The sequence below is a fragment of the Scyliorhinus torazame genome, chromosome 7 (assembly GCF_047496885.1).
Source record: "Scyliorhinus torazame isolate Kashiwa2021f chromosome 7, sScyTor2.1, whole genome shotgun sequence".
NCBI classification, from domain to species: Eukaryota; Metazoa; Chordata; class Chondrichthyes; order Carcharhiniformes; family Scyliorhinidae; genus Scyliorhinus; species Scyliorhinus torazame.
This window is the reverse complement of record NC_092713.1, coordinates 22,489,814-22,513,132: the sequence shown is the minus strand read 5'-3', so window position 1 is coordinate 22,513,132 and position 23,319 is coordinate 22,489,814. Positions and strand designations below refer to the sequence as shown.

Here is a 23,319-nt window from a genome sequence, read left to right as displayed (position 1 = left end):
ATACCACCTCCATGAAGGCAATACGAGTGGTTGGGGTAAGGGGGCGCGGTGGTCTTGTGGGGGTGGCAGCCCCACAGAGGCTGCAGATTAGGTTGGCAATGTGAACGCAAATCTCCAGCGGCTCTTCGGCAAAGACCATGGCAGCAGTAGCTTCCCAGGCCCTCAGGCCTGTACCACCAATCAAGTAGAACATGGCTGTTCTGGCTCCCGTACCATCTGACCTGCTATTGTGATGTATCTCCTGAGACCCATGGCTACCAAAATTCTGTCTATCTATGAATTGGAAGCTCCCAGCATTCCCGCTCTTCGAGGGAGGATATTCCAGATTCCGGCATGGTCTCACAGTATTTCTGGACCCTTGTGTTGTAAGTTATATGGAACTGGGCCAAACTCCTGTATTCAGTAATATTATACCTGGCAATGCCGTGAACTGCAGTGAGGTGGAAAAGTTTCAGTCTTCTGTCAAGCTGCGAGTATGACTGCATTGGCTTGGTGTGAAGATGCGAGTCTCCAACTCCCATCCCAGTCAGCCAACTGAGCATCATTACTGACACACTGACTGAATGAAGCTTCCAGATAATGCGCTGGAGCGAGGGCAGCTTGCAGTGCAGGCTTCAGTTAGACAGTTGCTCCTGCCTCCTTTGACTTTGAAACATCTTGGGAGCGTAAAGAACATCTGTTCCCGCTAGCTGATGGCACAAGGAACTAAGAGGAGACGGATTTTTAAGCTTTTGGGTGAAAGGTACAGGAGGGAACACGAGGAAGAATTTTACTTTGCACAGCCCGTGACAATGACCTGGCACTCGCTGCCCACGAGACCAGGGGAGCGGAGGTGATGAATTGATTTCAAATTGACTGGATTGGATTTGTTAATTGTCACATGTTCTGAGGTATAGTGAAAAGTATTGTTCTGTATACAATTCACACAGATCATTCCGTACATGAAAAGAAAATACATGGGAAAACATAAATACACATTGTAAATACGTAGACACAGGCATCGGGTGACGCATACAGGAGTGTGGTACTACTCAGTAGAGAAGATATGTGAAGAGATCAGATCAGTCCATAAGTGTCATTCAGGAGTCTGAGGGAAATAAACTTACTCCTGGGCTGTGGGACAGAGTAGGGTCTTGGGACCAATTGGTTCGCTCCACAGAGAATCGACGTGGACTTGACAGACTGAGTGGCCTCCTTCTATGTCCTAATGACCCCATGACCTACCGGAAAACCGAGCTGGTCGTGAGGAGGAGGGTTAACCTCTGACCTTGGTGAGTCACGGGACCAATGATCAAACTCCCCTTAATCAGTCAGAAGTAAGGATTGAGCAACAGAGGAGTGATGGAGAAAGGGAATGAATCGAGTACAGAAACAGAAATAAGGCGGTGGAAGAAAGATTGGAATATGAGAGGCAGGAGACCGAGATGGAAAGAAAAAGCCAGACATTCCTATTCCGGAACGTCCTTTAATTTTCCTTCTGCTGACTGGAAATCATCAGTTGGCCCAGCTCAGATTATCCAGCCCTAAAGGGTTAAGATTTACAATGGAAATCTATTGCAGCCAATGCAATGAGGGAGGTTATTTGTTAGTGTGTCAAGCTGCAATAAAAATGTATTCATTCTTCACTGGACTGAAGCCAACCCTTCCTTGTGATTTCTGCTTTCTCCAGAACAACATTGTCTTTTTTTTTGTGATGGCTGGGTCTAGTACAGCTTCAGGACAAAATTCTCCGAATGTAATACAAGTTGTATTGACTATTCATTTACCCCTAAACCTCGGGCCTCCCTGAGCGGGTGAGCTATTTTAAAATCTTACACGATTTGTTTTTCTCTGCTTTCTGTTTCTCAATGGAAAGCGATTAATGACGGCTCCTCAGCAGCTGCAAAAATTCAGACTAGGTCACACGTCATTTTAGTTCTGACAGCACCACCGTGCCACCTTCGATCCTTTGAGTCAGGAGACTGTGGGCAGCAACGGTGGTTAGCACTGCTGCCTCACAATGCCAAGGTCCGATTCCGGCCTTGGGTGACTGTCTGCGTGGAGTTTGCACGTTCTCCCTGTTGTGGTGTTCTTGGTGATTCTTGTTCTCAAGATGGATGTCGTAATGTTCACAAAGACCACAGAAGCTAAGTTCGTTAACAAAGTTAATATTTATTTACACTACTTATTAAAGCTCGACCACTTACTCTTATAGTAAACAATAGTCTAGTAATCTATAGTCTACACTCAACTAACACTAGTCTCCACACTCTATCTACAACTGTTCTGTCCTCACTATCACTGCTCTCTTGAGCTCTCCTCCAGCTCTCTCCCAGAAGATCTATGAATCAGTGCTTTCTAGTTCTGCATCTAGCTCCATCTTGTGGTTAATTATGATATGGCATTAACCCTTTGTATTTTGAACATTCCCAGAATGTCACCAACGTGTCTGCGTGGGTTTCCTCCGGGTGCTCCGGTTTCCTCCCACGGCCCAAAGATGTGCAAGTTAGGTGGATTGGCCATGCTAAATTGCCCTTTCGTGTCCAGGGATGTGAAGGTTAGGTTACAGAATTAAGGGGACTGGGCGGGGGAGTGGACCTGGGTGGGGAGCTCTTTCGGAGGGTTGGTGCAGACTCGATGGGCCGAATGGCCTCCTTCTGCACTGTAGGGATTCTAGGACTCGAGGATATGAAGGCACAGACTCTAGTCTAACAGTCCAATTCATAACTGAGGGAATGCTGCATTGTTGGAGGGGAGGTTCCATTGGGTCAGAATGGTTGGAAGAACCGGGAGCTCACCTTGTGTCCAGGTCCTCGAGTAAGATTGCCACAGATTGGCTGCTCGTTCCAGGAATCTAGTGCAGGATTGCTGCTTTTCTTTTTGTCTCTGCAAAATCAGTCTCCACTTCGTAAAGCATTTGACCTTCCAGGAAACACTTTGTGAGATGTGAGAGGACATTGTATCGAGACGATTCTGTCTCCTTTTCACTTAGAATCTGGGATTGTTTTCCTTGGGGCACAGGAGGCCAAGGAGAGTTTTAATAGACATGCTCCAAATTATGAGAGCTCTTGATAGAGTAGCCAAGGAGAAATGAGTTGCACTGGCTAGAGAGCTGCTAACCTGATTACACACATCAAAGGTAATTGTCAAAATAATCAGCGGGAGAGGAGGAGATTTTTATCAATGGACCTGCCAATGCTCTGGCCTACATTGCCGGAAAGTATGGTGGCAGCAGAGTCAAAGGGTGGAGTTCTTCCAAGCCCTTATTGGCGGGTTCAGTGGCAGGCGGGGGAAGGGGAGGGAGAATTCCGGAAGGGCCGAATAATTGTTTCTAGACCTGCGTGTATTTACAGCGGGATCCTCCGCTGGCGCGCCCGCCCATGGCAGATTGGAAAACCTACTGGAGGCCATTGTGAAATTCATTGGTATCCCGCTAACGGGATACAGTTGAAGGTCTGACCAACCAGGCCCAATTCTCCGCAGTGGGAAACCTGCCGCTGCGGAACACGTTTGGAACAGTCTGGTGTGCAGATGCCGGGACCGTTCTGAACAAGGCCTGGGGCTGTCTCCGGAGTCGAGGATGGAGGCCGCCAGCAACCCTGGCCCCTGGAACACCACAGCAGTGGGTGTGAAGGGATCAGCTACGGCTAAACCTTCCAGATTCGGTGTCAAAGAAATAAGAAAAGTACAGCACCGGAACGGGCCCTTCGGCCCTCCAAGCCTGCGCCGACCATGCTGCCTGTCTAAACTAAAATCGTCTATACTTCCTGGGTCCATATCCCTCTATTCCCATCCTATTCATGTATTTGGCAAGATGCCCCTTAAATGTCACTATCGTCCCTGTTCCCACCACCTCCTCCGGCAGCGAGTTCCAGGCACCCACTACCCTCTGTGGAAAAAACATGCCTCATACTTCTCCTCTAAACCTTGTCCCTCGCACGTTAAACCTATGCCCCTTAGTAATTGACCCCTCTACCCTGGGAAAAAGCCTCTGACTATCCACTCTGTCTATGCCCCTCATAATTTTGTAGACCTCTATCAGGTCGCCCCTCAACCTCCGTCGTTCCAGTGAGAACAAACCGAGTTTATTCAACCGCTCCTCATAGCTAATGCCCTCCGTACCAGGCAACATCCTGGTAAATCTCTTCTGCACCCTCTCTAAAGCCTCCACATCCTTCTGGTAGTGTGACGACCAGAATTGAACACTATACTCCAAGTGTGGCCTAACTAAGGTTCTATACAGTTGCAACATGACTTGCCAATTCTTATACTCAATGCCCCGGCCAATGAAGGCAAGCATGCCATATGCCTTCTTGACTATCATCTCCACCTGTGTTGCCCCTTCCAGTGACCTGTGGACCTGTACACCTCGATCTCTCTGACTGTCAATACTCTTGAGGTTTCTACCATTCACTGTATATTCCCTACCTGCATTAGACCTTCCAAAATGCATCACCTCACATTTGTCCGAATTAAACTCCATCTGCCATCTCTCCGCCCAAGTCTCCAAACGATCTAAATCCTGCGGTATCCTCTGACAGTCCTCATCGCTATCCGCAATTCCACCAACCTTTGTGTCGTCTGCAAACTTACTAATCAGACCAGTTACATTTTCCTCCAAATCATTTATATATACTACGAACAGCAAAGGTCCCAGCACTGATCCCTGCGGAACACCACTAGTCACAGCCCTCCAATCAGAAAAGCACCCTTCCATTGCTACTCTCTGCCTTCTATGGCCTAGCCAGTTCTGTACCGCCCTGCCAGCTCACCCCTGATCCCATGTGACTTCACCTTTTGTACCAGTCTGCCATGAGTGACCTTGTCAAAGGCCTTACTGAAGTCCATATAGACAACATCCACTGCCCCACCTGCATCAATCATCTTTGTGACCTCTTCGAAAAACTCTGTCAAGTTAGTGAGGCACGACCCCCCCTTCACAAAACCATGCTGCCTCTCGCTAATACATCCATTTGCTTCCAAATGGGAGTAGATCCTGTCTCGAAGAATTCTCTCCAGTAATTTCCCTACCACTGACTAAGGCTCATCAGCCTGTAGTTCCCTGGATTATCCTTGCTGCCCTTCTTAAACAGAGGAACAACATTGGCTATTCTCCAGTCCTCCGGGACATCACCTAAAGACAGTGAGGATCCAAAGATTTCTGTCAAGGGCTCAGCAATTTCCTCTCTCGCCTCCTTCAGTATTCTGGGGTAGATCCCATCAGGCCCTGGGGACTTATCCACCTTAATATTTTTCAAGACGTCCAACACCTCGTCTTTTTGGATCTCAATGTGACCCAGGCTATCGACACACCCTTCTCCAGACTCAACATCAACCATTTCCTTCTCTTTGGTGAATACTGATGCAAAGTATTCATTTAGTGCCTCATCCATTTCCTCTGGCTCCACACATAGATTCCCTTGCCTATCCTTCAGTGGGCGAACCCTGTCCCTGGCTACCCTCTTGCTTTTTATGTACGTGTAAAAAGCCTTGGGATTTTCCTTAACACTATTTGCCAATGGCTTTTCGTGACCCCTTTTAGCCCTCCTAAGTCCTTGCTTACGTTCCTACCTACTTTCCTTATATTCCACACAGGCTTTGTCTATTCCCAGCCTTCTAGCCCTGACAAATGCCTCCTTTTTCCTTTTGAAGAGGCCTACAATATCTCTCGTTATCCAAGGTTCCCGAAATTTGCCATATTTATCCTTCTTCCGCACAGGAAAATGCCGGTCCTGAATTCCTTCCAACTGACATTTGAAAGCCTCCCACATGTCAGATGTTGATTTACTCTCAAACATCCGCCCCCAATCTAGGTTCTTCAGTTCCCGCCTAATATTGTTATAATTAACCTTCCCCCAATTTAGCACATTCACCCTAGGACCACTCTTATCCTTGTCCACCAGCACTTTAAAACTTACTGAATTGTGGTCACTGTTCCCGAAATGCTCCCCTACTGAAACTTCTACCACCTGGCTGGGCTCATTCCCCAATACCAAGTCCAGTACAGCCCCTTCCGTAGTTGGACTATCTACATATTGTGTTCAGAAGCCCTCCTGGATGCTTCTTACAAACTCTGCCCCATCCAAGCCCCTAGCACTAAGTGAGTCCCAGTCAATATTGGGGAAGTTGAAGTCTCCCATCACAACAACCCAGTTGTTTTTACTCGTTTCCAAAATCTGTCTACCTATCTGCTCCTCTATCTCCCGCTGGCTGTTTGGAGGCCTGCAGTAAACCCCCAACATTGTGACTGCACCCTTCTTATTCCTGATCTCTACCCATATAGCCTCGCTGCCCTCTGAGGTGTCCTCCCGTAGTACAGCTGTGATATTCTCCCTAACCAGTAGCGCAACTCCACCACCTCTTTTACATCCCCCTCTATCCCACCTGAAACATCTAAATCCTGGAACGTTTAGCTGCAAATCCTGTCCTTCCCTCAACCAGGTCTCTGTAATGGCAACAACATCATAGTTCCAAGTACTAATCCAAGCTCTAATTTCATCTGCCTTACCCATAATGCTTCTTGCATTAAAACATATGCACTTCAGGCCACCAGACCCGCTGTTTTCAGCAACATCTCCCTGTCTGCTCTTCCTCAGAGCCATACTGGCCCTATTCCCTAGTTCTCCCTCAATGCTTTCACCTTCTGGCCCATTGCTCCGGTACCCACCCCCTGCCATACTGTGTGACACTAGCAAACCTCGCGGCCAGGATATTTATGCCTCTCCAGTTTAGATGCAACCCATCCTTCTTATACAGGTCACACCTGCCCCGGAAGAGCTCCCAGTGGTCCAGATAACGGAAACCCTCCCTCCTACACCAGCTGTTTACCCACGTGTTTAGCTGCTCTATCTTCCTATTTCTAGCCTCACTGGCACATGGCACAGGGAATAATCCCGAGATTACAACCCTAGAGGTCCTGTCTTTTAACTTTCTGCCTAGCTCCCTGAATTCCTGCTGCAGGACCTCATCCCCTTCCTGCCTATGTCGTTAGTACCAATATGTACAACGACCTCTGCCTGTTTGCCCTTACCCTTCAGGATGTCCACTACCCGCTCTAAGACATCCTGGACCCTGGCACCAGGGAGGCAACATACCATCCTGGAGTCCCTTTCATGTCCACAGAAATGCCTATCTGTGTCCCTAACTATAGAGTCCCCTATGACTATTGCTCTACTGCGCTTTGACCCTCCCTGCTGAACATCAGAGCCAGCTGCGGTGCCACTGCTCTGGCTGCTGCTGTTTTCCCCTGATAGGCTATCCCCCCCGACAGTATCCAAAGGGGTATACCTGTTCGAGAGGGGGACAACCACAGGGGATTCCTATGCTGACTGCCTGCCCCTTCTGGTGGTCACCCATTTCTCTGCCTGCACCTTGGGGGTGACCACATTTATATAACTGCTATCAATGACGCTTTCCGCCACCTGCATGCTCCTAAGTGCATTCAACTGCTGCTCCAACCGAACCATGCGGTCTGTGAGGGGCTCCAGTTGGGTGCACTTTCTGCAGATGAAGCCATCCGGGACGCTGGAAGCCTCCTGGACCTACTACATCTATAGTGGTTAGCACAATCGCTTCACAGCTCCAGGGTCCCAGGTTCGATTCCCGGCTTGGGTCACTGTCTGTGTGGAGTCTGCACATCCTCCCCGTGTGTGCGTGGGTTTCCTCCGGGTGCTCCGGTTTCCTTCCACAGCCTAAAGATGTGCAGGTTAGGTGAGTTAGCCACGATAAATTGCCCTTAGTGTCCAAAATTGCCCTTAGTGCCGTGTGGGGTTACTGGGTTATGGGGATAGGGTGGAGGTGTGGACATTGGGTAGGATGCTCTTTCCAAAAGAGCCGGTGCAGACTCGATGGGCCGAATGGCCTCCTTCTGCACTGTAAATTCTATGATCTATGATCTCACAGTCAGAGCACTGCACCCCTCTAATTGACATTATGTTAATTAATTAGTAAATTAAATTTTTTAACGTTTTAATGAAAGTTACTGTTAACTATATGTTTCCTAGCGCTAGAGTTCTACTATAAATGTCAAGGCTTAAATACCCTTCTGAATTATAATTAAGTAATTAATTAATTATGTTTAATTAGTTTAACAATGTTTAATTTAGAAATTTAGTGCAGATTCCCAACCAGCCAATTAAATCACAGCTTTACTATGAGGTCACTTCAGTTTTCCTCCCCACACAATTTGAAAAAGAATTTAAAGTAAAAATCACTTACCTTCCCAGGATGCTCTCTGGTTCTCTCTCTGCAGATTAAAAGTTACAGGCCAGAAGAAAGAGAACAAAACAGTAGGGAAAAAGCACCTTCTCCCACTCTGCACCGAATTACCTCTCTGCACCAAATTACCAAGTTCCAATCCCCACTCTGGATGTGTCTCACTCACTCAGGCTGTGTCTCCTTGACCTGCGCAATGCTTATGGAGGGGGTCCACCTTCCAGCCTCAGAACATTTCAAGAGATCCATCTTCTTTCTCAGAAGCTCCACCTTCCGGTCTCAGAGTGCTCCCCAGGGATCTATCTTAATGTTCAGGGGGTACACCTTCTTTCTTTAATAGCGGGTAGGTGATGTTGGGCGTCTTTTCAACGTGTCGCCCGGTTAGGACAGTGGACTACATGCCCTCCACGCCTGCCCCGCCACGGAATACAGTGTCAAAAGGATCCTCTGCGTGATTGATGAGGCTGGGGCCGGAAGATTTTGTGTGTTTGCCAGCCGCCCCCCCCCCCGTAGAGGGAAACATTCCACATTCCCGCAAACCGTCCCCCCCCCCCCCCCCCCCCTCGGGACTCAGTCCACAGGTGGTAGAATTCCGCCCCATATTAACTTTCAAAAGAGAATTGGATAAATCATTGAAAAGGAAACATTCTGTGGGCCACTGGTGAAAGTGCCAGGAAGTTTGGGACTAATTGGACATCTTTTTCAAAGAGGAAGCAGAGACACATTGGGCTGAATGGACTCCATTCTGCGCTGCCTGATTCTATGATTTCATAAAAGTTGTTTGGAGGGTGAATTAAAGATAAGAGGGCGCTCACGCTGGGAACTGAGAGCTTTATCCTTGCTATCAGCATAAAGGGACTCCCCAGCGGACCGTGCACAAGATGCAGGAGCGGTCGTTCTCCCGATGCCGTCGAACAAGGAGCACTCACCTTGGCAGAGCAGTGACTGCTTCAATCTGACTCCCGGCCACCTTCGTCCCGACCTGTTCGCCCGGGGAGATTGGCCAATTAGCGCTAATTGATGCCGGGGTGTAAGGAGACGTTCTCCCGCAGGCTGACATCCATTAAGATCTGTCTGAACTCATTCCACCTGGGGCTCCCGACACCTGTCAGAAAAAGTGACAGAACTGGACTATTAGCCAACCAAGTCTCCCAGATGAGCGGGCAGCAGACTGACTCACTCTGTCACCTCCTGTCCTGTCTCCTGCCTAAAAGGGACCGGGGATGGGCGTTGGGCGGGGGGGGGGGGGGCTGAGTGGGGGTGTAATCAAATTGAAAAGTGAATTTGGAAACAAGGAAATTTAATTTCCTCGATGCGGGGGAACATTTTACAGAAAAGATGCTTCCTGCGTGCGGAAGTGTTAATGCTGGAGTGACGAGCAAAAGTCACTCTTACTTGACCGACTTGTTCCTGATTTGTTCAAACAAACGAACAAACCCCACGATCCTGGACGGGCGCTGCGAAATTCCCTGAAGTTACAGATTGCCGCAATTCTCACCCTTGTTATTTGGGATTTCCAGCATTTGCGGTGCTTAGCTTTAGTTGTCGTTTAATATTATATGAGGCTTTTAATTCATCGTCTCAAATTGATCCATCGTCAGTGCTTCATCAATTTGATACACTTTGAACGGCAAGGCTGGAGCACCCACTGGTATTCATTTACTGACCTGTGACCAGCTACCAGCTGCTGGGCTAGTAATCCACAGACCCAGACTAATCCAGACACGTGGGTTTAAACCCCACCATGATAGCTGGAGGAATTTAAATCCAATTAGTTAATAAATCTGGAACAAAATTGCCTGATCGCTCTAATACCCCCCACGAGGCATGAGCTTTCTCGCTAGTGGGCGAAGGCCCACCCAGCTGGGCCTCATAATTAACTTGTATAAAGACCAGCCCCGGCAGGGACCGCATGTTGGTAGTACTGTGTGTGTATTTACTGTGTTCGGGCAGATCCTTCTGACTGTTCACACTACTGTTCGGCCTCCTGAGACTTTATACTGGCAACGAGGTGAAAGAAAATGGTATTCCGATTCTGGACATCCCGGCCACTCCTGGATTTTACAATACCGCAACGTGTTGGTCAGACTTGTGAAAAATGTTGCTCTTTGGGAAGTTAGATGCCTTCGATGCAGGTCTGGAAGATTGGGCCCAGTACGCTGAGTGAATTAGGTATTTTTTCCAGGCTAACGGCGCCCATGGAATGGACTGACCGAACTAATCGTCCTGACTGCCTTCTGGGCCACAACCTTCGCCATATTATAAGCCTCACCTAACCAGCGGCTCTGGACTCAAAGTCTTGCCGAATTGGTGGAGTTGGTAGCTTACCATTACGACCCGAAACCGTCTGTGATTATGCAATAGTACCGATTCAAAACTGCTGTGCGGACTACAGGGGAGTCAGTTAGGGACTTTTTGTCTCTACTATGAAGGCTGGATGAGCATTGTGAGTGTGGTCCATACCTTTCTGAGATGTTAAGGGATCGGCTTTGACAAAGGGTCACCTGGACTCGAAATGTTAGCTCTTTTCTCTCCCACAGATGCTGCCAGAGCGGCTGAGATTTTCCAGCGTTTTCTCTTTGGTTTCAGATTCCAGCATCCGCAGTAATTTGCTTTTATTGCGGGATAGGCTGGTGTGCGAAATTAATAAAATGGCCACTCAGGAGAAACTGTTTGCGGAGCCTACGCTTGATCTGAACAGAGCTATTGAACTAGCAAGAGTGCAGAGAAGGGGATTCAGGAACTCCCAAGATTCCATGGACTACAGCGTCCATAGTGTTGGCCGTACTGGAACCCAGCGTCCTCTCAAGGCAGTGCTCAAATGACCAGGTCACTGCCAAAGCAACAACCAGCCAGACTCAACGGTCAAGGGCCACCACAGACCAGCGTGATGACGGGGAGTACCGGCAGCGCTGCCAAGCCTGCGGTCAAACTACAGGTAAATGGACACTTCATAGTAACGGGGATTGACACAGGGGCTGCCGTCTCTGTCATCGCTCAGCAGACCTTCCACTGACTTTGCACTGGGATCCTGCCATTGAACCTGCATAATACTGAGGCCAGATTGGTGACGTATACTGTGGAGCCACTGATTATTATTGCAACCACCGTGAGGCCCACGGACAGCAGACAGCGTGGATGCCGCTAATAGTGGTGCAGGGGCCAGGACCCAACCTGTTGGGCATGATTGGCTGCAAACACTTCACATTGATTGGCAGTAGAGCTTTTGGATGCGCCCGGGAAACCTATGCAAGGCCCTCGGGAGGTATCCGGAGGTATTCCAGGAGAGTTGCGCAAAATAAAGGGAGTAAAGGCACAGATTTATGTCGACCGGAGGCCCAGCCCAAATATTTCAGAGCACGTCCACTCTCCACGCCTTGCTCACAAAGGTGGACAATGAGTTCCGGCACCTGGAGAATTTGGGCATCTTATGCCCGATGTGATTTGCAGAGTGGGCATGACTAGTGGTCCCAGTGATGAAGCTGGATAGGTCAGTTCACCTCTACGGGGATTATAAACTGACTGTAAACAGGGCCTCCGACCTGGACCATTACCCCATGCTGCGCGTGGAGGGTTTATGCACTAATCTGGATGGGGGCTACTCATTCACAAAACTAGATATGAGCCATACATGTCTTCGGCTGGAATTGCATGCGACGTTAAATACCCACAGGGGGCGATACGAGTACACTCGCAGCCCCTTCGGTGTCTCTTCCACTTGTGCAGTATTCCAGAGAGTGATGGAAGGCATTTTGCAGAGGCTACCCAAGGTGGGGGTGTACCTATAGGATGTGCTTATTACAGGGGTTATTGAGAAGGAGCACTTAGACAATCTGGAAGAGGTCCTCACGATTCTCCAAAGCGGGTGTCCGGCTAAAGAGAGGCAAATGTGTCTTTCAAGCAGAGGCAGCTATGTACCTTGTTACTGCAGGGGCAAAACTGGCTTGCGCCCGATTGAGGAAAAGGTGCAGGCCTTAAAGGGAGCCCCAACTCCACAGAATTGAGATTGTTGTGGGGACTCGTACGTTATTCCGGGAAGTCCATTCTGAATTTGGTCACCCTGCTGGCACCTTTTTACGTCTTATTAAAGAAGAACCAAAAGTGGGCTTGTGGAGCTCCATAAGAGGAGGCGTTCACCAGGGTGAAGAGTCACCTGTTACCCTCCTAGCTGCTAGCCCATTACGATCCTTCATACGGAAAGGCACTACACCCAAATTGAAAAAGAAGGTTTGGCTGTTTGTACGCAGTGAGATAATTTCACCAGTAGGCCTCTGGGCGGCATTTTTCCATTTTCACAGACCATAAACGGATATTGGGTCCTTTCAAGGAGGACTTGGAGATTCCCCCCATAGTCTTGAACCGAATTCAGCACTGGGCTCTATTGCTAGCAGCGTATGAATATACATTTCCACATCGGCCAGGGGTCCAAATGGCTCATGTTGACGTCTTCAGCCGTCTTCGGCTGCCTGGTGAGCCCCCCCGTCTCCACCAGTGGTGAAGGAAGTCATGGCGCTTTTAAATTTCATGGAAACTCTGCCAGTAACAGGTGCACAGGTTCGCACTTGGACTCAGAGAGATAGAACATAGAACATAGAAAAATACAGCACAGAACAGGCCCTTCGGCCCACGATGTTGTGCCGAACTTTTGTCCTAGACTAAGAACAAGTTAATCTACACTATATCATTCTACCGTAATCTATGTAACTATCCAATAGCCGCTTGAAGGTCCCTATTGTTTCCGTCTCAACTACTTCCACAGGCAGTGCGCTCCATGCCCCCACTACTCTCTGGGTAAAGAACCTACCTCTGACATCCCCCCTATATCTTCCACCATTCACCTTAAATTTATGTCCCCTTGTCATGGTTTGTTCCACCCGGGGAAAAAGTCTCTGACTGTCTACATAGATCTGACATTGGTGGAACTCAGTCACATTATTTTGCATGGTGGAATACAGGGGACCCCCCCCCCCCCCCCGCCCCCCGCGATTACAGCCCTACGTTATGGAACAGCAGAAGCTGAGTCTGACGGAACCCTCCAATGGGGAGCTCGCAAGGTCATTCCGTTGCCGGGCCAAGAGTTGACCATGCAGGAGCTGGCATAGTGTGCACCCAGACGCTTCGGAGATGAAGATGTTGGCGAGAAGCTGTGCCTAGTGGCCAGGGACCGATGGCGACATTGAGAGAGTGGCGAAAAGAGGCCCGGCATGTCGGGAGCACCAGGAACCCCCTCCACTGGCCTCGCTTCATCCCTGGGAATGGCCAGGGCGCCCCGCGTGTGGTTACACGCTGACTTCGCCGGACCTTTCATGGGGTTTCTGTTTTTAATCCTTGTGGACGCCCATTCTAAGTGGCTAGATGATCACAGGGTGACCTCCATCACCTGGAGAGCCACTATTGAAAAATTAAGGTGCTCATTTAGCACCCATGGAATAGCAGAGGTGCTGGTTACAGATAACGGGATCCAGTTCACGAGCGAGAAGTTCTTAGCATTTGTGTACACAAACAGGGTAAGACACATCCAGACCTCGGAGCATCCAGCCCCGTATTTCTGATGCCCGAAACGCCATGCCCGATTTAACGAAATTCCGCGAGACATCGCGATCTGGCATTGGGCATGATCCAGATCTGCATATTTAAATGAGTCAATAGACTCATTTAAATATGCGTTCACGGGATTCTCCAGGCGCCTGTGACCTAACGGCCACGCCTGGGAGACCTCGTCCAAGGCGCCGTCGAATACTGGTCCGCACAAACGTGTGGACCAGTCATAAAAGCACCTAGGTTGGGTCTCCCAGTCTATTAGAGACCCTTGGTGGTGAGGGGCAGGGCAGGGTGGTACCCTGGCACTCCCTCTGGCACCCAGGCCTCTTGGCCCTGGCAGTGCCAACCAGCCACCCTGAGAGCACCATCCTGGCACCACCAGAGTGGCTGTGCCCGGGTGCCAGGTTGGCACTGCCAGAGATCAGGCCGGGGGGGGGGGGGCCTTAACAGGTGGACAGGTGGGTGTTCCGGGTTGTATCTGAGATTGGGGAGAGGGCAGGGGTGGGCTGACCGGCAGGAAATTACTCAAATGCAGCCTCAGCGGAGAGAAATTGCCCTCGACCAAAAGAACGGGCAAAGTCCCGGAGCAGTGCGAGAAACACCCCGTCCAAAACCACCCAAAACCGGACATAGATTTGTTTCCTGTTGAATCGTGCCACCATTATTTGGGTGAAGGAAGTGAGAAGTATGTAGAAGCCCAGAGATGAGTTGCTGGAGGGTTATAGAATCTGAGAATCATAGCATTTACAGTGCAGGAGGAGGCCATTCGGCCCATCGAGTCTGCACAGGCCCTTGGAAAGAGCACCCTACTTAAGCCCCACACCTCCACCCTATCCCCGTAACCCAGTAACCCCACTTAACCTTTTTGGACACAAGGGCAATTTATCATGGCCAATCCACCTAACCTGCACGTCTGTGGACTGTGGGAGGAAACCGGAGCGCCCGGAGGAAACCCACGCAGACACGGGGAGAACGTGCAGAGTCCACACAGGCAGTGAGCCGAGCCAGGAATGGAACCTGGGACCCTGGAGCTGTGAAGTAACACTCCGCTGCCCACTGTGATACCGTGCTGCCTATTATAGGGCGGAAGTGAGTTCATTGGCTGTGAAGCCCTTTAGGACACCCTAACATTGTGAAATATATAACTGAAATGAAAAATTACAAATGAAAATCGCTTATTGTCACAAGTAGGCTTCAATGAAGTTACTGTGAAAAGCCCCTAGTCGCCACATTCCGGTGCCTGTTCGGGGAGGCTGGTACTGTGCTATTGAAATACACAATCTTTCTAAATTAACCGCAAGGGTGGTGCGTTGTGTGTGTGTCAGAAATCTCCACTGAACCAGGCCAGGGCTAAAATCCTGCCGCCTGCCTCTACAATGATTAACCAGTACAGGGCTCTGTGCACACTGGGCTAAATCGCTGGCTTTGAAAGCAGACCCAGGCAGGCCAGCAGCACGGTTCAATTCCCGTACCAGCCTCCCCGAACAGGCGCCGGAATGTGGCGACTCGGGGCTTTTCACAGTAACTTCATTGGAGCCTACTTGTGACAATAAGCGATTTTCATTTCTCTCCTGGGATTACTGCAAACACGGGACACCAGGTCAGTCACCTACACCCCAGGCCAGTTTTACCTTCGCATTGGTCAGGTAAAACCTGCAATGAACTCAACTTTCATGATCTCTGCACAGTTTTAGCGGACATTCCATTCTAGAAATTAACTGGGGAATGTTTTGAATTGGAGAATTTGAAATGGAAAAGAAGTGAACACCAGACAGCGACAACATTTTGTTTTAGTTCAAAGGATAGAGAATTGGTTTCACAAGGTGTTTTGTCAGGCTTGGGCTGGTTAGATTTAGAAGCTTCATTTTAATTGCTTTGGAAGGTCTAATGCTCTGAGCTCGTTCCTTTAAACATGAAATTTGCATTGAATACTTATTTATTCATTCAGATTGTAGTGCTCTGCTGCCAATTGGTAAAGTACTTGTTCCCGTTCCAAGGTGAGCCGCCTAAGCCCCTAATAGCCGGCAACAAATTTCAATTATGTGGAAAGGGAGAAATTATATTGTTTCAATTTTTATCAGTCTTTTGTCTGATTGCGTGTGCTCCCTGTCAACAGCACTGCAAATCACAATTCTGCAAAGACAAAAATTGCTTTTAGGTTGAGAGCTGATCTAATCTCCATGAAATAATGGAAAGCCAGGGAGAGGGAGAGTCTCCGGCAATATTCCAGTTCAGGGACTGCAACACCTCCAAGCAAATCACCACGGATCAGTTCTGAATACTAAACGGGCACCAATCTAGCACCAGCCAGCAGGCCGTACAGGGAATGTGAGCCGTGTGCAGTTGATGGAACGACGCAGGACTCTCAGCACAGCAACAGGCCTTTCGGCCCAACTGGTCAATGCTGTGTTTTTTTTTTAATATGCCGTATGAGCCTCCTCACACTGTGATTGCTGACCTGCTCCCCCCCATCCATCCCCCTCCCCCCATCCATCCCCCTCCCCCCCCCCTCCCCTCCCCCTCCTCCCCCCTCTCCCTCCCTCCCCCTCCCCCCCACCTCCCCCTCCCCCCCACCTCCCCCTCCACATTAGATCAGGGATTTGATGAGGATCTACAAGTCTTTCTTTCATCTGACACCTGGGGGAATGCAATCATCTCAATCACGCTCGAGACCAAATGGCACTCGAGCAACATCAGCGGTGAATCGGTGCCTGCAGCTGTGTCTCTGAGTCAGAAATTGGCGTCCCCCAGATCGACTCCAGTGGCTTGAGCACATTTATAGAGGCTGACACTCTTCGAGGGAATGCTACACTGTCTATCGGTTGAGACAGTGTCCTGTCCTCCCACGGGGTGCAAATGATCCCTTGGCAACGCTCACAGGAGGGCAGAAGAGTTCAGCCCAAGTCCCAGCCAAATTCATCCCTGAACCAACATCACCACAACATTGGCTTGCTTATTATCCCATTGTTTGTGGGGACTAACAGGGTACAAATTGGCTGTCATGCTTCCTACATTAACTCCCCAAAGCCTGTCCGCAATCTGCAAGGCACAAGTCAGGAGTGTGCTGGTATACTCTCCACTTGCCTGGATGAGTGCAGCTCCACCTACACTCAAGAAGCTCAACATCATCCAGGACAAAGCAGCCCACTTGCTGGCATCCCATCCACAAATATTCATTCCCTTCACCACCAATGTATGGTGGCAGCAATATGTGCAACAAGGTGCACTGTAGCAACTCACACAAGGCCCCTTAGGCAGCAATTTCCAAACCCACGACTTCTACCATCTAGAAGGACAAAGGCAGCAGATACCTGGAACACCTGGAAGTTCCCCTCCTAGTCACTCACCACCCTGGCTTGGAAATATATCGCCGCTCCTTCAATGTGTCAAAATCCTGTGACCCCTCCCTAACAGCACTGTGGGTGTACCTACACCAAGTGGATTGCAGTGGTTCAAGAAGGCATCTCACCACTGCTGACTCAAGGGCAGTTAGGGATGGGCAATAAATGCTGTTCTCGCCAACAAAATCCACATCCCTTGAATTAATACAAACAAACTTCAAAAGGTGCTTCATTGGTTGTTAAGCCTTTTGGGGTGACCTGTGGTCACGAGAAGCACTTTGGTAATACAGCTCTTTCATTCTTTTAGTCCTTTCTTTTTGATCTCTGAGCATAACATGGGGCAGGCAAGAGGGTGGGGAATTTTTATGGGGTCTGAAACAGCAGGAAAGGTGGTGGGTAGTCACTTATCCACTACTATTTGTATTATAGTTCATTAGTTATCTTTCCACGTGTTCATTTGTTAATAAACTATCTTACTAGTCAAAGAGCTAAATGTTCTGTGTGCATCTTTACCACGGCCACAACACAGAACATAACATGGTACCAGGTGTGTAGAACAATTGAAGATAAGCCCTTCTGAAGGGGCTGGTTTAGCACAGGTCTAAATAGCTGGCTTTTAAAGCAGACCAAGGCAGGCCAGCAGCGCGGGTTCAATTCCCGTACCAGCCTCCCCGAACAGGCGCCGGAATGTGGCGACTAGGTGCTTTTCACAGTAACTTCATTTGAAGCCTACTTGTGACAATAAGCGATTTTCATTTCATAACTACGGAAAAGACGGGACGAAACAGGCTGAAGAATGGAAAAAGAAAATTCTTCTGCCTACCTGGTAAACTACGGGCAGCTGGAACTCAATGCACAAAATGACTGTGAAGTTAGAGATGGAAGATTTAAAGGCACCTCACCAGCTTCAAGTCATCGGTAATGTCGATGAGAATTGGCATGATTTTAAACAGCAATTCAGATTCCATGTTGCAGACCTTGCTCTGCAGGCACAGCCTGACGAGAGGCATATGAAAATGATTGAAAAATGCGTTGCTGCTCACCGTAGCAGGTCCTCAAGCCATCGAAATTTACAATACCTTCGCATTTGACAGCAAAGCAGAAAGCAAGAGCTTCGATGAAGTAATAAAATATTTTGATCGGCATTGCTCCCCGAAAAAAAATGAAACATTCAAGTGTTATATCTTTCGCACGGATACTCAGAAGGCAGGCGAACCTTTCAATAGTTTTCTAACCGATTTACGGTTGAAGACGCAGTCGTGCAATTTTAGTACTTTAAAGTCATCAATGATCCGCGATCAGATAGTGCTCAGGATATCGAATGATACGGTATGCGAGACACTATTGCGAGAAGGAAAGAGCTGATTCTAAAAACGAAAAGGAAGGGTAAGAGAAGAATCGAGTCGACTGGGTAGCAGCAGTGACAGTGAAGGCACAAGAATCGACAATAAGGCCAATATACAAGAACACACATGGAGTGGGAAGGATTGCTTCTCCAGGCTGAAGGAGTTGGTGACTCAAAAGACCAGCCAGAAAACCAGTTTTTCGAAAGACAAAACAAGATCACGTATTGGTCAAGCTTCAGAAGACCAACAAGAAGATGTTGTTAACTTGAAAGACAGAACGCGTAATGACCTGTGTACAAGGGACATGTTTGAAATTGTTATGCGTATCATGTTTTGTAAAGCACAGTTACATTTGTTAAACATTCCCATTTCCAAAGGAAGAGGGATGTGGCGAGATGCAGATGCATAGCAACGTATATAGTTAGATGTACGACCTCTGACCAGCAGGTAGGGACGGTGATCCACCATGTGATTCCAGAGACCCGGCAGTTGGTAGTAAGTCGTACTGGAGGACAGTCGCATTAGAAGTAGCTCCAGGAGAATTCACTTATTCGTTACCGTTTGTATTGTAGTTCATTAGTTATCTTTCCACGAGTTCATTTGTGAATAAACTATCTTACTAGTCAAAGAAGTAGATGTTCTGTGTGCATCTTTTCCATGGTCACAACACAGAACATAACAGACTTAATTAGACGGGAGCTGAATGTTCACTTTAAAGATTACGGTTGCAAAGTGCTTGAGGCAGGTTAGGACTCATGCCATCCCATGGTGTGCTCTTCCTTGTGATGCATTTGCACTCCATAAATACTCATTACATTAAAGCATTTTTAATCACAGCCTACCTTCAAGGTTAAGTCAGTGCTGCACGAGAATCTCGTGCCACCTTGTTCAAATTTGTTTGAAGCAAGGGGTGTGCAGCAGTTGGTTTTGCGCGGTTGTGTCTGAACCCAGTGGTTTTCCTTGTTGAGCTCTACAGCACCAGGGAGGAGGGCAGGGGAATGGCAGTTGCCCACGGAGGCTCAGGAGAAACCAGGGCGAGCCAGGAGTGAGGCAGTTTGAGGAATGAGGTCAAGTGGCAGAGGGGAGTGCAAGAGGGGTCCAAGGGAGGACACAGGGTGGGGCTGGGCGGATGGAGAAGCAAAGTGGGAAGACCCTCGAGTCCGAGTTTGTTGGGGGGGGGGGAGTTTGGGATTTGGCCAGGGCAGTGAGTCAATTTAAGAAAATAAGGGTCAAAAGGGTCAGTACAGTCCACATTCGATCCATCTCGGGGTATCGACTGACAGAGTCCTTCACCTCCAACATTTTAATTATCTCCACTGAGAGTGGTATCAGACAATCGCCTTCACAGGCACAAGAGAATGGGCCGGCAAGTTCAACCATGTCCCACACTGTGGGTGCACCACGGGACACTAATCTGACCATTCAACAAAAGGTTAATGCAAAAAAAACACAACATTGTTTCTCCCACAACGAAGAAAGGTCCTCACTGCCCAGTAATGCGTGTCAACCATTAGAACGCCAGTACATTTAGCTCTGCCACCAAGCTCGACTCAACAAATAACAATGATGCGCACATGTGTGGTGTTCTTTGTGTTGCTTATTTCAGGATGGTTGGCGTAGTGTTCACAAAGACCACAAAATAGCTTTAACTTGAACGAAGCTATAAATTTATTGACATTAATTTGGATTCGACACACATACTCCTAAATGAAATGAAATTAAATGAAAATCGCTTATTGTCACAAGTAGGCTTCAAATGAAGTTACTGTGAAAAGCCCCTAGTCGCCACATTCCAGCGCCTGTTCAGGGAGGCTGTTACGGGAATTGAACCGTGCTGCTGGCCTGCCTTGGTCTGCTTTGATTATTAACATATAATTGACAATCATTTCCAACTAATCTCTACAGCATTATAAACTATGATCTGCTCTTACTCACACTGTCTTTACTTCAGTCTGTCTCTAGCTAACCTCTCCCTACCCTCCCTACCCTCTCCCCACAAGGCTTAGCATCAATGTCTTATATACTTGTAGCTGTAGCTCCCTCTAGTGGCTGTTCCTAGACATTTCATTAACCCTTGCAGTTCTTGCATTTATGATAATACCACAACGTGGACAAAGTGAAAAAAGGAATGCGGAATATAATAAGTGAGACTTGAATTTGAAAACGCTCCCATTTTCTGATCTCAATAGGTCTTCTGTAAATGGCGATGGAGTTGGGCAGGGAAGTGGAGGTTGTGGCTCAGCTCGCTCGCTCCCGCTACATCATCAGCCTGACGGCGGGTCCCAGCGCCGAAATTTGCATGGGAATCGCTTGGGATCCGGCAAAACAAGCAAGAGACAGACCCGGTGCCCGCTTCCAGTTGCTGAGCCAGGGTTAAAATTCCGGCCAAGGAGCGTGGTTTGCAAGGGGAGGGATCGGCTGGTTGGGAGGAAACAGCAAACAAGGAACTGGTTTTGAAAATAGAAACAGGCAGGGAGGAACAGAGTCTGGACTGCCGAAGCACAGGCTGCACCAGGCTAGATAATGCAGGCCCTGCCATCTGGACTGGATTTTGGCCAAAACAATTTAGCAATTTGCTTAATTAAAAACAAAGCTTCAGCTAAATGATGTTATCACTTCTCCGCAAACAGAGGAAACCCTGGGAGGAGAGCAAGGATCTTAAGCCGATGATCTTGAAAGCAGTTTCGAGCCATAGTTGTACAGCAAGCGTGGCGGGAATTCTGTTTGCCCACTTCATGGCCACTTAAGTAGCCTCTTGAAATGAAAATAAAAATCGCTTATTGTCACGAGTAGGCTTCAATGAAGTTACTGTGAAAAGCCTCTAGTCGCCACATTCCGGCGCCTGTTCGGGGAGACTGGTACGGGCTCTTCCCACCCAGTCTCAATTTCCCGGCTGGTGGACGCCTGGATAGCTGAGGGGGGAAAATAGTCTTGATCTCAGGAGGGTAGTGTGGGGGTGCGGGGGAGGGGGGGGGAGGGCATGGGATGCCTCCATCGGAAACCATTGGGTCAGCAAGCACTGCAGCATCTCACAAACAGCAAGGGTTGAGGGAGGAATCACAGGCCAGCTACTCTGCTGCAGAAAGGGGATATTTAAGGTCACACTCATTTTGAAGAATCCTGTGTAATATCCCACATCAACTGGATCCAGTACAATGGCCCAGATCACTGGATCCAGTGTAACATCCCAGATCACAGGATCCAGTACAATGGCTCAGATCACAGGATCATAGTGTAATACCCCAGATCACTGGATAATAGTGTAATACCCCAGATCACTGGATCATAGTGTAATACCCCAGATCACTGGCTCATAGTGTAATACCCCAGATCACTGGATCATAGTGTAATACCCCAGATCACTGGATCATAGTGTAATACCCCAGTTCACTGGATCATAGTGTAATACCCCAGATCACTGGATCATACTGTAATATCCCAGATCACTGGATCATAGTGTAAAACCCCAGTTCACTATATCATAGTGTAATGCCCCAGATCACTGGATCATAGTGTAATATCCCAGATCACTGGATCATAGTGTAATATCCCAGATCACAGGATCATAGTGTAATATCCCAGATCACTGGATCATAGTGTAATACCCCAGATCACTGGATCCAGGACAATGGCCCATTTCACAGGATCCAGTGTAATATGCCAGATCACAGGATCATAGTGTAATACCCCAGATCACTGGATCCAGGACAATGGCCCATTTCACAGTATCCAGTGTAATATCCCAGGTCACTGGATCCAGGACAATGGCCCATTTCATAGGATCCAGTGTAACATCCCAGATCACAGAATCCAGTGTAATATCCCAGATCACTGGATCCAGAACAATGGCCCAGATCACAGGATCATAGTGTAATATCCCAGATCACAGAATCCAGTGTAATATCCCAGATCACTGGATCATAGTGTAATATCCCAGATCACTGGATCATAGTGTAATATCCCAGATCACAGGATCATTGTGTAATGTCCCAGATCACTGGATCATTGTGTAATGTCCCAGATCACTGGATCATAGTGTAATACCCCAGATCACTGGATTCAGGACAATGGCCCATTTCACAGGATCCAGTGTAATACCGCAGATCACAGGATCATTGTGTAATATCCCAGATCACTGGATCATAGTGTAAAACCCCAGATCACTGGATCATAGTGTAAAACCCCAGATCACTGGATCATAGTGTAATATCCCAGATCACTGGATCCAATGTAATATCCCAGGTCACTGGATCATAGTGTAATATCCCAGATCACTGGATCCAGGTCAATGGCCCATTTCACAGAATCCAGTGTAATATCCCAGATCACTGGATTCAGGACAATGGCCCAGATCACAGGATCATTGTGTAATCCAGGGGCTGGATTAGCACACTGGGCTAAATAGCTGGTTTTTAAAGCAGACCAAGGCAGGCCAGCACGGTTCAATTCACGGTTCAATTCCCGTACCAGCTTCCCCGAACAGGCGCGGGACTGTGGCGACTAGGGGCTTTTCACGGTAACTTCATTGAAGCCTACTCATGACAATAAGCGATTTTCATTTTTCATTTCATATCCCAGATCACAGAATCCAGTGCAATATCCCAGATCACTGGACCATAGTGCAATATCCCAGATCACTAGATCCAAGTCAATGGCCCATTTCACAGAATCCAGTTAATATCCCAGATCACAGAATCCAGTGTAATATCCCAGATCACTGGATCCAACGTAATAATCCAGATCTTCAGGTCTCCAGGTTGTCGGCGAGGGGACAATACCCCAGGTACACAACGGGACCTCACGGAACATGCTGACTCCATGGGAGTTACTCAGGATGTCTGAACTTTGGGAATTTCCACTGCTCCCCCTTTGCCACCTCCACCACGCCACCACCCCCC

At 48.4% G+C, this 23,319-nt stretch overlaps 1 protein-coding gene and 1 long non-coding RNA gene across 3 annotated transcripts in view; one reads left to right on the top strand and one right to left on the bottom strand.

Annotated features, from left to right (window-relative positions):
- Nucleotides 1–23,319, top strand: part of st6galnac3 (ST6 (alpha-N-acetyl-neuraminyl-2,3-beta-galactosyl-1,3)-N-acetylgalactosaminide alpha-2,6-sialyltransferase 3) — a 283,945-nt gene that overhangs the window by 58,517 nt on the left and 202,109 nt on the right. The window lies entirely within an intron of this gene.
- The window catches only part of LOC140427260 (uncharacterized), a 73,144-nt gene that overhangs the window by 6,008 nt on the left and 43,817 nt on the right, over nucleotides 1–23,319 (bottom strand). The window contains exon 2 of the long non-coding RNA XR_011948413.1: nucleotides 9,123–9,298. This is a non-coding gene — a long non-coding RNA (uncharacterized lncRNA). The remainder of the gene's footprint in view (nucleotides 1–9,122; nucleotides 9,299–23,319) is intronic.